The sequence below is a fragment of the Oxyura jamaicensis genome, chromosome Z (genome assembly GCF_011077185.1).
Source record: "Oxyura jamaicensis isolate SHBP4307 breed ruddy duck chromosome Z, BPBGC_Ojam_1.0, whole genome shotgun sequence".
NCBI lineage: Eukaryota > Metazoa > Chordata > Aves > Anseriformes > Anatidae > Oxyura > Oxyura jamaicensis.
Window position 1 is genome coordinate 63,116,661 of NC_048926.1, and position 10,225 is coordinate 63,126,885.

Here is a 10,225-nt window from a genome sequence, read left to right on the forward strand (position 1 = left end):
GAAGCATTATTGACTCTGATTATTCACAGTGATTACTTCTGTTACACATTAAGTCTCTCATTGTTTTTCGTCTACTTTTTCCAAACTTTTGCTATGTGATAGATTTCACAGTTAACTGTAAAATGTCTTAAAATAACAAAATAAAATCAAAAGCAATTAAAAGTTCAGAGAAGTTTCTCACAGGCCTCAAATATTAATATTATATAGTACAAGACCTGCAGTTTAGAACTTATCTCTGCTTTGTACAGAACTAAACAAGTAATTAAAAGACAAGAAACAACAGCTGTAGGGGTCCAAGCAAAAGGTTAAGGTTAATGTTTACACAGCTGAAGATTCCCTAATACTTAGCTTGTAGAGTCTGGTCATACCTTTCAAAGTACCAGAATTATAAAGTGTGGAAGTGTGCATAATACACTCCTATCTGTTACTTTGTTGTGTTCTCTTCACTTCCCCAGTGGTGTGGGAATACTTACATAGGATTAAGCAGTGATATTTAATATATGCTCTTTCTAGTTTGAATTTCACAAATGTCTCTTCCTGTTAATGCTTTTTGAGTGTACGTGTGCGCTTGTGTACAAATTTGTGTTTGTGTACAAGTTCACTTACATGCACAAACTACATTCTAAGCTTGTCTTCTGTGAAAACTTATAAGAAAAAAGTGTGCTGAGAGCTTATTTGATCTGCAAATTAGGTTTATTTTTTCTGTAAGGTCTGGAGAGTATAGTAAAATATCCCATTTGATCATGATTTCCATCAATAGTTTTTAAGTGTGTTGTAACTTATTAAAATCAAGTGCTCATGGCAGTCTATGTACTCTGTGTACCACTTCAATCAATTATTAAACTACTTTTCAAGTTTTTACCAAGCTTTACAATGAATGTTTCTTTCCTTTAGAAACTTCTATAAGGGCATCCCCAGACAGATGTTCCACTTATTAAAAATAAATAAAATGTGTGTAGTAATTTTCATTTTATTAATCCAACTGATATTTCAGTACTGTTACAGTGATTGTTAGATTTTGAGTCAGAAAACTCAAACTGTTTTTCATATGTATTACATAACTTTTATAATACAATAAGGTATTTGTAAATTTGTTTAGTTTTGGTTTGGTTTGGCTCTTAAATCACAGTCAGATACTATTTATCTGAAGTAGCTTTATTTACTATGAAGCCATTGTGAGGAAAAAAATAAAACAGTGAATTAGACCCATATTTTTCTATTCATCTCTCATATCATAGTGTCTCTCCTTTTTCATTTTTTCCTTTTTCCTTTTTTCCAAGAATAAATTATAGATGATTTCTTTCTCTGTATGTAGAAGACAGAGGACTGAAAAAAATGACGTGTGAATATCTCAAACATTATACAGAGGTAGTGTAAAATCTAATTGTAGCATTACTGCTTTCAAGTCTGGGGCTTCCAGCACAAGTAGGACGTGATTGAACAGTCCCTAGTAGGGTGTCCATGAGGATGATCAAAATGTTGGAGCACTTGTACTATGAAGACAGGCTGAGGGAGTTGGGGTTGTTCAACCTGGAGAAGAGAAGGCTCTGGGGAGACCTTATACCAGCCTTCCAGTACCTAAAGGGGGGCTACGGGAAAGATGAGGAAGGACTCTATGGTGGGGAGTGTGGAGGAGGAATTGATTTAAACTAAAAGATCATAGATTAGACATTAGGAAGAAATTATTAAATCAGAAAGTGGTGAGGCACTGGAATAGGTTGCCCAGAGAAGCTGTGGATGCCCCATCCCTGGAAGTGTCCAAGGCCAGGCTGGATGGGGCATTGCAAAACCTGGTTTATTGGAAGATGTCCATGCCCATGGCAGGGGGGTTGGAACTGGATGGTTTTTAATGTTTCCAACCCAATTTATGATTCTGTGATTTTTATGATCTCATGTCCAAAGGAATGTTTTTCCTCTTCTAATCTCACAGGCTCTGGCACAGCTACTGGCTATTTTTTCAATGAAGTGAATGTGTTTAGTGTGGATTTAATGGAGAAAAAAAATGTAGATATTACAATCTTCCTTTATTTATACATTGTTCATATATTTAACACAGCAAAGTGTGGCATTAAATACACTTGGGTCTAATTAAACCTTCTAATCATGACTCCTCTGAGTAGCTTATATCTGAACTTAATATGAGTAACAACGTTGCCAATTAAAGCACATGTGAAAGTAATTTCATAATTAAGCATTGCCAGGCCAAGGGTCTTAGTTAAAATTGGAAGTGGTTTACAGTGAGAAGTCACAATGTTTTTTTTTTTTTTTTTTTTTTTTTCCCATTTTCTACAAATAACTGATGAATTTTGATTCATCCGTAAAATGCTACACATAGAAATAGTTCACTCTTGCAAACTCACTAAAATTTAGTTTGCCAGACCAGAGATCTAGATGGACTTGATCAACTGGCAGAGATTTTCAGGTGGAGGACAGGGAGGGAGAGGCTTGTAAGGTCTTTTAACTTTGGGTATAATAAATAATGTAATTATTAGCCTGAAACTGTGTGATTTATGTTGGATCCACAATATGCTGATTTTCTGCATGCAGCTGAAGTCTATCTCAGAAAGATTTACACTGTTAATAACCTCAAGCTATTTTAAGTCACAGTCAATCTTCATAGAAACAGCATAGATATTATTCATTATTTTTTTTGTTTTGTTGTTGATGATTATTTGTTTGTTTTCCCTCCCATTTCTTTCCCTGTGGTTACAGCTTTATATTTTAAATATAAGCTATTTGACGAAAATAGTATTGTACATTCACACTTTGAAAATGCTCACAAGGCTGTGACTTCCTTCTTCTCATCTCTCCCACATTTCCTTTGCTATAAGATTACAGGAGGAATAAAGACTGTTGCCCTGTGTCAGCCAGAACTGAACAAATGGCTTTGGGTTAAACTGATTCAACTGGGAATCGTTTCATTTCAACAGCAGCTCACTTACTGTGAGCTCGGTAGATAGTCCTAAATGGTTATCTGAGAATGTCCGTATTTCAACAAGCAAACACAGCAAACATATATAAATGTCTTTAAGCAGACAACTCTATTTATTTGAAAATGAGTAGCCACATATCTCAATTGATTAACAGCAGAAAGGTTTAAAAGAACTGGTCATTAACTTTGCAAAATATTAGCAATCTAGATGAAATCTTAACTTCAGGACATTCTCTAGAGAACATGGTTTCATGTCTATGAGATCAACTTGTTTTCACTGATGTGATATTCAAATAATTCTGAAAAGGTAACTCTTTGAATATGTATTTTTTATTTTATTTTATTTATTATCTAAAGCAACCATTATAATCAATTTCTTTCTAAGTGACCTTTTCAATCAGAAGTAGAACTTTTCTTAAGAATAAATGATCTCATGTTAAAAAATATGTCACAACCTTGTTTTCCACATTTTATTTAGCAGTGCCGTAAAGAAGATAAAACTAAGTAAATCTTATCAGTAAGATAGCAAACAACCTAGTTACTTGAAAACAAAACACCAATTTTGCTTTGCCCTTTCTTGTCAAATCCTTTACCTTTTTCACATAAAAATTAAGTGTTTTTGGACTTTAGAAATCTGATACACCTAGAAGATTGACCACTAAGAGAAGACTGAAAAAAAATCTGTTCCATTTTACTGAGCATACTGGGGAGATAGATGGAGGAAAGCCCATGCTGAATACTGTATCTAGTCATTAAGATCATGTTAATTAATAGCAGGCTTAGCAGTGCAGTTACATTTACTATAGTGCCTTCTGACTGGTTTCTCCAAAAGATCCTGGTTGGAAGAAAAGGATGAATTAAGTTTCAAACTATACCCTTCTTTCCATTCAAAGAAACAGAGTCATCCTATGTTGTTCTTGTATCTCCAATGCACAATTTATAAATTTAAAAGTCAAGAACTTTACTTCTGTATTTATATATCAGACAAAGCCTTTGATGTAGTATGACTTTTGTTTGTTGGTTGGATGGGTTTTGTTTACTTTATTATTTGTGTGTATATGTGTGTGTGTTTGTGTGTAAAGACAACAAGGTTTATGTTTTGTAAAGGCAAAGTCCTCACAACCTCTTGCAATTCCGTTCTCTCTTCCTGAGCAAGGTACACCCTTTGAAGTTCTGTAACTTCAGACATACTGTTGCCAGATTGTCCAGCTGTGATCAGAGCTGGTGCTGAGTTACTTAAGTCATGTTTTGCTCTCAACAAAACTTACTCTAACACTAATAACACAAAATTATGATTTAGATTTTGAAGGTTATTCCAATCCATACTTTATAAAAATGTAAGTATGGTCTTCTTTGAAGACCATGATATAACAGCTAGGCTATGCTTTTGCAAAATTATTATCTGGACTTGTAGCATTTTGTATTTAACTTTGAAATGCGTGCTGAATTCAGCCATTGTACTTTCTGCTAGCATTTTTGACACTGATAATCGTTACTTATTGTGAAGTAAAAAGGTAACATCTGCTTGTAAAATTAATCTGACTTAAAACCAGGTCTGCAGTGGTGAATATCAGATATTATGTCATGAGCAATGTTGTAATTTGTTTAAATATTTGTAACAGTTTCACACTTGCATTGACTGAATACATAGGTTACTTGTAAATAAATGACTTCTGCAGTGGGCAACAGTCTGTCCAATTGTATTTTATCCAAGAATATTTTAGATAAGTGAACAAACTGCTGGAAAACACATGCCAGAAGGAGCTTCATTAATTATTATTATTATTAATAATAATAATAGTAACAGTGTTCTTCCTCTACTTGCTGCTAGAAACATCAGTCCAATCATTTTGCTGGTTAGGTCATTCCTTGCTCTACTTCTCCCAGTTAGAAGTCCTCAGAGTTTTCTGCTGTCTTCTCTGAGCTGATGAAGGAAAAGGCTGTGCTTTTATTATTATTACATATATATATATATATATATTCAGTTTCTACACAACAATAGAGTATTATGACTTGCCTTACAGGAAAGAAGAAGCCATATCAAATGTCAAGGGAGAAAGAATACTTTATAAAAGAGCTGCCAATTCCTTTTCTTATTAACTGTCAATGTGGTATCTATTATGATAGTGAAGCAGCTGTGGTGAGAAAGGTGGAGCTTTTTAACCTATATTTAATCTTTAATTGCTAATGGTTATGGGTTTTCTTTTGGCAGCTAAATTTTGTAAGCTATCCTAAACCATTATCAGCTTTTTGCAAACATCATGGAGCTCACATCCAGCTCAGAAGCTGCCATAATGCATACACTGTTTTTTTCTGTTTTTGTCTCCCATAAAATTAAATGTTTGAATATTGGTCCTAAATATTTTCTTTTCCAGGCTACAGAGAGAATAGTTATTTTCCTGCTGCTGCCTTTATTTGGAATAATGAACTCTGAATAATAGTTGATTCATTTATACACTAACGTAATGTGCTTGACTCTTTAGCACAATTATTTTGAATAATACTGATAGCGTTTAGCTTAGCACTGGTCAAGCTGGTGTAAGTTTCTCAGTATAAGGAAGATTATGTGGAGCCACATGAATTTTGCTATAGTTATTGCTGAGGCAAGGAAAAAAATAAAAATAAAAGTAATGTAAAAGAAAACTGTCATATCTGGGTCATCTGTGGTCTATATATATATATAATATATATATATATATTCCCCCTGGGTTCAAATCAAGATGGTCATTGGGCAGTTTCCTATCATGTAAGTGATAGATTCAATTTAATCTACAATTGACAACAGTCTTGAGATAGTGGTACACTTAGACTTTTAAGCTGCTGTAAACATGTGCTTCTGAACTGCCCTACATGCACATGGCAGGATGTGACTCCTTAGCATTGTTTACAGTGTATTATATAGCTTCAAAGCATGTTTCTTGGTTAACAACGTATACTGAATATCCCATTTTTTACATTGCAATACATTTCACATATCCAGAGTGTCATTTTGTTGAGATATTTGTGGTGCTGTCATGTGCTCTGGCTTTTTGAACTCCTTTCATCTGTGTCATTTGATCTAAATTTTCATTTCTTGTAGCATTTGCTGTTTAAGCCCTAGAGACCAGGGCTTCTTTCCAGTTGCATCAATAAAGTTTACAGCATGATTCTGGATGTCGCACATTTTGTGTTCACTGTCGTCAAAACAGAAAACATGCAGCTGCTAACCCAGGCACTGGGATACAGACTCATTTGCTTGTATCTATGGAATAGGTTGCCCTGACCTAAGACTGGCAGAGCATTTAAATGCTGCAACTCTTAAGTCTCAGGCTTTCTCATCTTGAGAAATTTTCTCATCCTACCCAAAATTTAGGAGCTTATAGCCAGAATCTTAGATAGCAGTGTGCAGGGTATTGATACACTTTCCTTTGTCTTTTTGCTTGTGTTTGTTTGTGTTTGATTTGATTTGCTTAATGTTACTTCTTTATATACTTCTTTGCACCTGCCCCATTCTAAGTAAGGAAATAACAGACTTCATAGTTTTTGTAAAAAAAAAACAAAACAAAAACAAACAAAAAAAAAAAACAAAAACAAACAAACAAACAAAAAAAACAAACAAAAAACAACAACAACAAACAAACAAACAAACAAAAAAACATAGTTATCTGTTTAGCTTTTGCCAATCTGGGAAATACTTGGAAAGAAAATTTGGTATTAGAAAGGGAGATGCTCTGTTTCAGAAAGTCAGCAGGATAAAAACAACTCTATTCTGTGAGAAAGGCAGACTGGGCACTGAGTTAGAGTGGGAGCACAATAAGGAGTAAAACATGATTCGCCCTTAATATAATGGGATACTGGAATGCAGAACTGCCTTCATCCACAGCAGAGTTTTCTACAGTATTTACGATACTCTCTGCTCTTCCTGACAATAAATCTTTTTAGTCACTCATGTTGTCGCCTTATGGCCTCTTCTAACTTTTCTCTCTTTATGGCCTTTTGGGCATAGATTCTCACCTTCTTAATAACTTAAAGCTGAAGAAGAAACAATACCAAAACATATAACAGATGCACAAGTGTACCTCAGGGATGGATGTCTTATGGATACAGAACTGTCATCACACTTCCATAAGCACATTTTTACTGTCTCATTCATCTTGCATGTGTGTCTTGCTGGCAGTACTGTTGGTCCCAGTAGGGTAAATTTCTATTCTGAGTTCAAACTAACTTGATGCATCCCTTTACCCTGTATGTTAGGTTTTCTCTGTATGTGCATTTATTTATTTATTTATTTCCCAGTTTGAGGAAATTAACAGAGGAGTGGGAAAGGTGCTTTTTCTAGATCCCTATACTAATCAGCAAGTGTATTTATTTCCCAGAGCACGTGAAACACTTTGTGGAGATAAGGTTCATGTACATTCAGAAGATAAGATGCTGGCTGAGATTCTTCTGTTATTTTCAATATAACATGATCTATAGTGGGACACTTTTTCTACATTCTCCAACTGTATCAATAGGAAATTCTAAAAGCTTTTGTCAGATTGCTGATATGTGACTTTATGATATTCTTCTATTCAAGAATGGCTTCCCTATATCTCACTTGATGCAAGGATATGCATATGCCATGCTGCCTTGGTTAAATCAGCATTTATACCTCATTGCTACTGTTTCTGGAGATGAATTAATGGAAATTTAAGTAAAATATTACTGTTCAGATATATAGAGAAAGACTTTTAAGAGTAGTCCTGTACATAGCTTTTCTACTCTGCAAATGCAGAATAATGATAGGAAAATTGACTAGAGAACTTAAAGTTCTATCAAAGCAACAAAACCCTGTTTCAGAAAGTATGTATGTCCATGTAGCAAGAACCAGAGAACACAGCTTGAAACAGGATCAAAACAAGATTTTAGCAAAGAATGCAGAAAACAAAGTGGATATCTGACGTGTAAGTGGGATTATCACTGTAAAAAGCACTCCCCAAATAATTGAATGCAGAAAAAAGCAGAAAAAAAAAAAAAGAAAAAAAGAAAAAAGAGAAAAAAAGAAAAAAAAAAAAGAAAAAAAAAAGGATATCTCTATTTAGAAGCCGGAGAACTGTCTTTGATAAAAATATTGTGTGTAGTTAGAAACTTTGTAATTTTTAATCAATATTTCAATATTTTAGAAAAAAACTTCAAATGTTACAAATGTTCCTGCTTCAATGAGTTATATAGCTATACCTGATAATTAAAGTACTAAAATATAGATTGAAAGGTTCTAAACCTTGTCATTCTTGCAGCCATAGTTATATGATTCTTATCCAAACAAAATGACCAGACATCTAGCACGAACAAAAATGCAATCAAAATTACCAATTATCACTCTATATCACAGTCAAAACAATGTATTACACATCCCTTCTGTATTGTGTTAGATCTCTGCAACAAGAATGCTGGTGCTTAAAGTAACAGCCTATCAATCACAACAGAAATATAAGACTTTTAAAAGGAAAATTAATTTTAGTAAAGACCAGGATGTTATCTCTGACACTGTAGTCTTTACAAAGGGGAGATCAAGCTATAATAGAAGCCGTCAACCCCATATGAACTACTTAATCATGTTTATATATAACTTAGGTATTAAAAAGCAATATCCAATGTCAATGGCTCAGATATAAAAATATCTTAATATTCAGTAACTGACTAATGAATACTACAGTAATAACAGTTTAATTTGAAGGATTCTGACAGCTGGTTGCCTTGATGAGAGCTGTTACCAGGGAGCCCTAGTCCCATGCTGAGAACATCCACAGCATGCTGATTTATAGCAGCAGTGCAGAACTGTTTAATGTCAGCACCTCTCAGCTAAAGTAATAATAAACAGGAATGTTATGGTTTATTTTTCTGTATGAATTGTTCAGGCTTTGTATGGTAAGCACCAACTCAATAGGGGATAATAGCTGCCATTCCCCAGGGAGTTGTAACTGAGGTTTAAGCATTTTCATTGGCAAGGTTAGTATATCAAAATGAATCCAGAAGTTTTGTTTTATTTTGTTTTGTTTTGTTTTGTTTTTATATTTTTTTTTCTTTTTCTTCTTTTTGCTTGATTTCTCATCTCAGTCTGGAAAACAAACATAGTTCTTGTAGTTATAAAAGCTCCTTTCAGGTTTCATCTGGATTTACTTTGTAGTAGCTTAACTTCCCTCCGTTATGTTTTTGTTGTTGTTGTTGTTGTTTTGTTTTGTTTTGTTTTGTTGTTTTTTGGTTGGCTGGTGGTTTGTTTGTTTGTTTTTGTTTGTTTATTTTGTGAATATTGTGAACATACTACACATATCACGGTACAAGTTCTTTCTCTTCTTTCTTTACCCCTTCTGTAAAACTTGGTAAATATGAAGTCATTTTCAAACTTCAAAGATTTGAAAGCAAGCTGCTACTTAGTAAAAATTTAATGTGAATAAAGTTTATAAACTGAAAGGTTAAAATAAACTTTATTTTAATTTTTATTTAAATTAAGTTAATTTACAAGGTTCACAATTTTTATACATATATAATTCTGAGCAAAAACTATCCCCTAAGGGCAGCGTCTTAAAATTCATTTTAATTTGGCCTGCTGTTTTCAATAAGTAGACTGCCAAGGACTACAAGCTAAGTAGGGGAAAAAGTCTTATCTCAATTCTTTTGTCAGAAGATTTCAATATTTCTAACTCATACCTCTCAAGACTATTCTGTATTTGGTAAATGCAGCCAGATACAATTCTTGCATTCTTATACCTTTTGAACTGTGACTTCTTTTTCATTTGGAAATATAGACAGTAGGTTAACAACTAGCTAACAAGCAGATGGATATGAAATGTTTTCATCGTCTGTGGAAACCAGTGTATCTCGAGTACTCCATTGGACTTCTGCCAGGGCCCATTAAGGCTCAATCCACAAACTTGAATTAGAGACTGAGGCACTGTTCGTTATTTATTTATTTATTTTGAAACAAAACAAAAGGAAAAACCATGATATTGCACAGCTCTTTATTTTATTAATAATAATAATAATAATAATTTATTTTTTTATTTTTTACTAATTTGTGTTCTGTGCTGAGATGTTTTATATTTGTGACAATTGTTATAGTACATGCTGTTAGATATTGGTGCATTCCTCTTTTATGATACTGGGGCACAACATATACAATAAGCATATCAAGGAACAGCTCAAAACACAGGCATCCTCACAATGTGTCTTGGAAAATGTAAGCGTGGAGTAAATGAACATGCACACTTGAGGAGGGTGCAACCTGGTACTCCAGCAGAAAAAAAAAAAAAAAAAAAAAAAAAAAAAAAAAAAAAA